Source organism: Pleurodeles waltl, chromosome 1_1, assembly GCF_031143425.1.
Source record: "Pleurodeles waltl isolate 20211129_DDA chromosome 1_1, aPleWal1.hap1.20221129, whole genome shotgun sequence".
NCBI classification, from domain to species: Eukaryota; Metazoa; Chordata; class Amphibia; order Caudata; family Salamandridae; genus Pleurodeles; species Pleurodeles waltl.
The window spans coordinates 288259506-288268322 of record NC_090436.1 but is presented as its reverse complement, the minus strand read 5'-3'; positions in this window follow the sequence as shown (position 1 = coordinate 288268322).

Sequence of the window (8817 nt, the reverse complement as noted above, 5' to 3'; positions counted from 1 at the left end):
AGAGGCGATACATCATTGGACATCAGCGGACCAGAGCTGTAATTGAGAGGACATTCGGCTTGTTGAAGTCACGATTCATATGCCTGCACAAAAGTGGAGGGGCACTTCAGTATGCCCCAGAAACACCATGCAAGATCGTTGCCACTTGTGCCATCCTACTCAACATTGTCACCAGATGTGGGCTATATCTCACCCCTGACGACACAGATTCGGAGGATGAGGAGCAAGAGCTACCACACCGACAGCCTGGGGATGGAAGCATCGCAATGGATGGCAGACAGAGACAGAACCTCATTGCAACCCACTACTTTGGCAGATACGTAGCAACCATGACAACACTCACTAATGTAAGACACACATTGCTCAGTTGTGTAGTTCAACAAATTAACCATTTTATTGCAGGACTATAATGGGGAAACAATAGTCAACTAAATTACATAATGAAAAACAAAAGTGTAGTCTGACACATTAAGTGCATTTGCCTCTGTCACACCACGTTAGTAGCTCACAGCCTCCTGCGACTGCGGCCACCATGGCTCACTCCAGGTTGGTCCCCTGATCCCTGGCGGGCACTGCTACTCTGCAACACACGTGCATCAGTGGCAGACACACTACTGTCACTGGAGACCTCCTCACTGTCCTGCGGGGTATCCCCAATGCCCCTTGCTGCCTGTCTGGACTCCAGCAGGTCCACTGCATGGCTGATGCAGCCAAGTCCTCTAGCCACATCACCTGCAAAATGGCTTAGTTCCACTTGCAGACTGACTGTGCGCCTTGACAGGCAGTTTGTTGTGGTAGCCAGGTGCCCTGTAGACACACTTAGGCCCTCATTCCGACATTGGCCGGCGGCGGTCTCCGCCAGCCTGTCGGGGGCCGCCAGAATACCGTTCCGCGGTCGAAAGACCGCGGCGGTGATTCTGACTTTCCCGCTGGGCTGGCGGGCGGCCGCCTTCAGGCCGCCCGCCAGCCCAGCGGGAAAGAGGCTTCCACGATGAAGCCGGCTCGGAATCGAGCCGGCGGAGTGGAAGCTGTGCGACGGGTGCAGTTGCACCCGTCGCGTATTTCACTGTCTGCGAAGCAGACAGTGAAATACATTTAGGGGCCCTCTTACGGGGGCCCCTGCAGTGCCCATGCCAGTGGCATGGGCACTGCAGGGGCCCCCAGGGGCCCCGTGACCCCCCCTACCGCCATCCGGTTCCCGGCGGGAGAACCGCCGGGAACTGGATGGCGGTAGGGGGGGTCGGAATCCCCTCGGCGGCGCAGCTAGCTGCGCCGCCTTGGAGGATTCCTATGGGCGGCGGTACACTGGCGGGAGACCGCCAGTGTTGCCGGTCCGACCGCGGCTTTACCGCCGCGGTCGGAATGCCCATTGGAGCACCGCCGGCCTGTCGGCGGTGCTCCCGCGGTCCTCCACCCTGGCGGTTTGAAACCGCCAGGGTCGGAATGAGGGCCTTAGTCTGTCTAAACGGGCAGCAGTGTTGCGCTCCCTGTGCCGTGCTTGTGCCCTGTCGCCACCATTTCCCTGACCAAGTTGTCTATGGAGGTGGTCAGGTTAGCCATGTAAGCGTTCATTGTAGTGAACTGTTGTCCACATTTGCAAACCCCTGTGTGAGTGTGTTCTGCAGTCTGGTAAGGTTATGGTTCATTAACCGCATATGTCTATTTTGCAGCCGGTGACTCTGCAGTAAGGATGCCTCCAGTCTCAAAAATTGCTCATCGGTGACATCCTCCCTACGTGCAGACTCCATTGGGCGTTGTCGTCTACGCACCAAGCCAGCTGATATCTGTGACCTACTCTCCCTAGGCATTGGCCCCGGTGTCACAATGGTTGCCTTTAAACCCAGAGCAGGATCATCCATGTCCGCTGTTGATGATTGGAGGGGTAGTGTTGTCCTGCACTCCCCTGCGGTGTCTGTGGCAGCCTCCTCTTGTATGTCAGTGCCTTGTTCCTCTCCCTGCACAGTGGCGCTGTTGGTGGGTCCTTGTGGTAGACCTGTGGGACACAGTGGATACACTGTCAGTGCCTCACATATGTTTGATGCCTCAGAACAAATATTTCTCTATATTTGGACTACTGTACTACATTGCCCATAATGCACTGTTCCATAGGTTGCAAAACTGGGAATGGAGCTAATCTGGAGGTGCATGCTAATGTGTACTGTGATTGTATGCATGGCACATAGGCTGGAGAAAATACGTTAATTTCGGTACTTACATTTGGATGTTCCTGGTGCTGAACTGTCTAAGTCTCCGATGCCAAGTACAGCCTACGTCTCCAGAATGGTCTCCACCATGGTTTTGATGGCTGTAGGGGGTAGTACAGTAGATGTCTCTCCCCCATTGCCATCCATCTTCCTCATGCGCTCCGCCACCCTTTCCTTGGTCCTGGAGCGAATGTCATACCACCTTTTGCAGACCTCATCCAGTGTGCAGTGGCTGACGCCGATGGCATCTATTTTGTTTAGGGTGTCCTGCCAGTTTTTCTTTTTGTGGCTGTCAGGGACACTCATTGCTGCCCTTCCAAATAACTCATCATGGTGCAGGCAGCACTCCTCTGTGAGCACCTCCAACTCCTTCTCTGAAAACTTTAGTTTTCGTTTTCTGCCAGCACTGGCTGTTTGTTGCTGCAGCTCCTCTCACCTGGGTGTGACTCTGCAATTTGGGCTGGGTGGGTTCCTCCCTGTTCCATGGGGTTACTTCCTGGTTCTGATGTCATCATTCATAACCAGGAAGTGGGTTTTTCAACAGTTTAATTTGCACCTGCGTGTAATTTGCAAGTCAGTTGCAATTTGCGACACCGGACCACACCCTTGTGCAATTTGCAACCTCGAAAAATGCGAGGTCACAAATTGCGGTGCGACTCCTCACCGAATTGCTATTTGTTATCGCGATTTTTCCTGGCATCTCGTTTTGCGAGTCAGAAATAGCGATCCACATGGAGTCGCTATTTCCGACTCGATATTTTTGTGTTCCTACATCTGGCCCCAAATGTATAGAGAGAAATCTGCCTCTCTCTCTCTCTCTCTCTCTCTCTCTCTATCTATATATATAAATCACTTTGTTTTATACGTGTGTGGTTTTCCTGGGGGCTGCAATTGGCCCCCAGGGAGACAACACATATTTTTTTTAAAGAGATGTATATATATATATATATATATATATACAGAGAGAAAGAGAGAGAGATATCTTCAGAAGGTATATATATATATATATATATATATATATATATATATATATATATATATATATTTATCTTTCAGGTAGCAATACAAATATCAAGATAACTCTTTGATTATGTTCCTGCTAGAGAAAGAGATTGGACTTTGTCTAGTGTCAGTTTTTTATGCCATAAAGTAGCACAGAATGCAAAGAACAGATCTGTTTTTTATGTGAATAGCTGAGTGGATTAGTCCAACCAGCATTAACTGAGCTTTAAATTTAAAACAAATGAAATGTATGTGTGTAGGAGGCTGGACTGGCTTGTAGTGAGTACCAAGGGGTACTTGCACCTTGCACCAGGCCCAGGTATCCCTTATTAGTGTATAGGGTGTCTAGCAGCTTAGGCTGATAGATAATGGTAGCTTAGCAGAGCAGCTTAGGCTGCTACTACAGTACCACTTAGTGTCATATGCACAATATCATAAGAAAACACAATACACAGTTATACTAAAAATAAAGGTACTTTATTTTTATGACAATATGCCAAAGTATCTTAGAGTGTACCCTCAGTGAGAGGATAGGAAATATACACAAGATATATATACACAATAGCAAAAATATGCAGTATAGTCTTAGAAAACAGTGCAAACAATGTATAGTTACAATAGGATGCAATGGGGAAACATAGGGATAGGGGCAACACAAACCATATACTCCAAAAGTGGAATGCGAACCACGAATGGACCCCAAACCTATGTGACCTTGTAGAGGGTCGCTGGGACTATTAGAAAATAGTGAGAGTTAGAAAAATAACCCTCCCCAAGACCCTGAAAAGTGAGTGCAAAGTGCACTAAAGTTCCCCTAAGGACAAAGAAGTCGTGTTAGAGGAATAATGCAGGAAAGACACAAACCAACAATGCAACAACTGTGGATTTCCAATCTAGGGTACCTGTGGAACAAGGGGACCAAGTCCAAAAGTCACAAGCAAGTCAGAGATGGGCAAATGCCCAGGAAATGCCAGCTGCGGGTGCAAAGAAGCTTCTACTGGACAGAAGAAGCTGAGGTTTCTGCAGGAATGAAAAGGGCTAGAGACTTCCCCTTTGGTGGACGGATCCCTCTCGCCGTGGAGAGTCGTGCAGAAGTGTTTTCCCGCCGAAAGAACGCCAACAAGCCTTGCTAGCTGCAAATCGTGCGGTTAGCGTTTTTGGACGCTGCGGAGGCCCAAGAGGGACCAGGAGGTCGCAAATTGGACCAGCAGAGAGAGGGGACGTCGAGCAAGACAAGGAGCCCTCTCTGAAGCAGGTAGCACCCGGAGAAATGCCAGAAACAGGCACTATGAGGATGCATGAAACGGTGCTCGCCGAAGTTGCACAAAGGAGTCCCACGTCGCCGGAGGCCAACTTAGAAAGTCGTGCAATGCAGGTTAGAGTGCCGTGGACCCAGGCTTGGCTGTGCACAAAGGATTTCCGCCGGAAGTGCACAGGGGCCGGAGTAGCTGCAAAAGTCGCGGTTCCCAGCAATGCAGCCCAGCGAGGTGAGGCAAGGACTTACCTCCACCAAACTTGGACTGAAGAGTCACTGGACTGTGTGGGTCACTTGGACAGAGTTGCTGGATTCGAGGGACCTCGCTCGTCGTGCTGAGAGGAGACCCAAGGGACCGGTAATGCAGCTTTTTGGTGCCTGCGGTTGCAGGGGGAAGATTCCGTCGACCCACGGGAGATTTCTTCGGAGCTTCTGGTGCAGAGAGGAGGCAGACTACCCCCACAGCATGCACAAGCAGGAAAACAGTCGAGAAGGCGGCAGGATCAGCGTTACAGAGTTGCAGTAGTCGTCTTTGCTACTATGTTGCAGGTTTGCAGGCTTCCAGCGCGGTCAGCAGTCGATTCCTTATCAGAAGGTGAAGAGAGAGATGCAGAGGAACTCGGCTGAGCTCATGCATTCGTTATCTAAAGTTTCCCCAGAGACAGAGACCCTAAATAGCCAGAAAAGAGGGTTTGGCTACCTAGGAGAGAGGATAGGCTAGCAACACCTGAAGGAGCCTATCACAAGGAGTCTCTGACGTCACCTGGTGGCACTGGCCACTCAGAGCAGTCCAGTGTGCCAGCAGCACCTCTGTTTCCAAGATGGCAGAGGTCTGGAGCACACTGGAGGAGCTCTGGACACCTCCCAGGGGAGGTGCAGGTCAGGGGAGTGGTCACTCCCCTTTCCTTTGTCCAGTTTTGCGCCAGAGCAGGGGCTAAGGGGTCCCTGAACCGGTGTAGACTGGCTTATGCAGAATTGGGCACATCTGTGCCCAACAAAGCATTTCCAGAGGCTGGGGGAGGCTACTCCTCCCCTGCCTTCACACCATTTTCCAAAGGGAGAGGGTGTCACACCCTCTCTCAGAGGAAGTTCTTTGTTCTGCCATCCTGGGCCAGGCCTGGCTGGACCCCAGGAGGGCAGATGCCTGTCTGAGGGGTTGGCAGCAGCAGCAGCTGCAGTGAAACCCCAGGAAGGGCAGTTTGGCAGTACCAGGGTCTGTGCTACAGACCACTGGGATCATGGAATTGTACCAACAATGCCAGGATGGCATAGAGGGGGCAATTCCATGATCTTAGACATGTTACATGGCCATATTCGGAGTTACCATTGTGAAGCTACATATAGGTAGTGACCTATATGTAGTGCACGCGTGTAATGGTGTCCCCGCACTCACAAAGTTCAGGGAATTGGCTCTGAACAATGTAGGGGCACCTTGGCTAGTGCCAGGGTGCCCTCACACTAAGTAACTTTGCACCTAACCTTTACCAGGTAAAGGTTAGACATATAGGTGACTTATAAGTTACTTAAGTGCAGTGTAAAATGGCTGTGAAATAACGTGGACGTTATTTCACTCAGGCTGCAGTGGCAGGCCTGTGTAAGAATTGTCAGAGCTCCCTATGGGTGGCAAAAGAAATGCTGCAGCCCATAGGGATCTCCTGGAACCCCAATACCCTGGGTACCTCAGTACCATATACTAGGGAATTATAAGGGTGTTCCAGTAAGCCAATGTAAATTGGTAAAATTGGTCACTAGCCTGTCAGTGACAATTTGAAATAAATGAGAGAGCATAACCACTGAGGTTCTGGTTAGCAGAGCCTCAGTGAGACAGTTAGGCACCACACAGGGAACACATACATATAGGCCACAAACTTATGAGCACTGGGGTCCTAACTAGCAGGGTCCCAGTGACACATAACAAACATACTGAAAACATGGGGTTTTCACTATGAGCACTGGGCCCTGGCTAGCAGGATCCCAGTGAGACAGTGAAAACACCCTGACATACACTCACAAACAGGCCAAAAGTGGGGGTAACAAGGCTAGAAAGAGGCTACTTTGTCACACAACCCCCCCCCAAACGAAGGACAATAAGGCTAACCTTGGCCAGTTGAGACTTTATTGTCTAAGTGGTGATAAGTAGAGAGTAGCTCTGCAATAGACTGGTTACTCCCTTTATCATCCACTATATGGTTACTTCCCTGAGGGGATGTAAACCACCCTGTTTGAAGTTTTTTAGCTAAGCAACAATGTGAAGATGTATTTTCAGAGTTTCTATCAGTAAGTTTAAGTTTAGAGCAGTGGGAATTGTCCACTGAACCTATTTGTAATGATGGAAATGCCAGACAGGGATGCTGTCTCAGTAAAGCCATAGCTGGGCAAAAACTTTGTCCATATGGCTGGAAGAGAGAACAGGGATGCTGTTTCTCTTGAGTTGGAGCAGGGCAGGGATGCTGTCCTATGAGCTCCACACTAGGGCAGGGATGCTGTCCTAAGTGTTGTGAGGCAGTGCAGGGTTTCTGCACTAAAGTTTCTCTGGGAGGGTTGGAGGGATGCTCCATGTTAACTAAAATGGTGCTCTTTTTGTCACCAATGTTAGTTATCCCACAGAGAGGTACTTCTACCTCAGGGAGTCCAGCTTTGCCAGCTGATGATTCCCTTGGAACAGGTGCCACCCCAGGAGAGGTTTCTCCCACCACAGGAATGGTATCGTGAATGGTAGGGTGGTTACGGGATACTGTGATACCCTTTTTACCTGTTGATGGAGAGGGATCCTGAGTTTTCAGGCCTTCTCTCCTTTGCTTTTTCATTTTAGTAGAAATGAGAGGGAACAATTCCTCAGGGATGCCCAGCATGGCTGCATGGGCATAAAACTCTGCATCAGCCCAACCTGAGGCCTCTAGGTCATTACCTAAGAGACAGTCTACAGGTAAGCTAGGTGATACCACCACCTGCTTAGGGCCAGTAACTCCACCCCAACTAAACTGAATTATAGCTAAGGGAAGAAACTTAGTGGAGTTATGGACATCAATAATCTTATACTGTTGTCCAATGATGTGTTGATCAGGGTGCACTAGGTTTTCAGTCACCAAAGTGATACTGGCACCTGTGTCCCTGTAGGCCAAGGCCTCAACACCATTTATTGAAACTGTCTGCCTGTACTTATCCATTGTAAGGGGACAAGCAGCCAGTGTGGCAAGGCCAATGCCACTAGGTGAGACAGAAACTGTCTTGGGAGTGACTACCCCAGTTTCTACTATGGACCCAAAAGTGAACCCAACTACACCCTTTGCTTGACTGTTGCCAGCAGTCCCACCACTAGTACCACTACTGCTAGGGGCACTAGAGCTTGATGTATTAATGGTGGTAGGCTCAGGGGGTTTACCTGGACAGGACTTATCCCCTGGCCTATGGCCTCTGTTTTTACACACAAAGCACCAAGGCTTTTTAATGTGTGCAGGTTGAGAAGAAGAGGAAGAATTAGTTTTATCCCCACCCTCTGAAGAGTGTTTAAGATTTGAAGTGGGATCTTTGGTTTTACCCTTATCCCCATGCTTATCTTGAGATTTTTCACCATCTTTCTTCTTATTGCCATCTTTGTCACCCCCTGTATGAACTTTTCTGTTCACCCTTGTTCTGACCCATTCGTCTGCCTTCTTTCCCAATTCTTGGGGAGAGGTCAGATCAGAGTCTACCAGGTACTGGTGCAACAAATCAGACACACAATTATTAAGTATATGCTCTCTCAGGATTGTGTTATACAGGCTTTCATAATCAGTAACTTTACTGCCATGTAACCACCCCTCCAAGGCCTTCACTGAATGGTCAATGAAATCAACCCAGTCTTGTGAAGACTCCTTTTTGGTCTCTCTGAACTTTATCCTGTATTGTTCAGTGGTTAAGCCATAACCATCCAGGAGTGCATTCTTAAGAACTTGGAAATTATTAGCATCATTTTCTTTCACAGTAAGGAGCCTATCCCTACCTTTTCCACTAAATGATAGCCATAGAATAGCAGCCCACTGCCTTTGAGGGACATCCTGTACAACACAGGCCCTCTCAAGTGCAGCAAACCACTTGTTAATGTCATCCCCCTCCTTGTAAGGGGGAACTATCTTGTGCAGATTCCTGGAATCATGCTCTTTTGCAGGATGACTATGGGGAATACTGCTGCTGCCACCATGGGTTTCTAAACCCAACTTCTGTCTTTCCTTCTCTACTTCTAAAGTCTGTCTATCCAAATCCAGCTGTTGCTTCTTGAGCTTCAGTCTGGTTTGTTCCACTCTCAATCTATTGAGCTCCCTTTCTAACAATCTGTCATCAGGGTGGGTGGGAGGGACATGCCTTGAAACAGAAGTA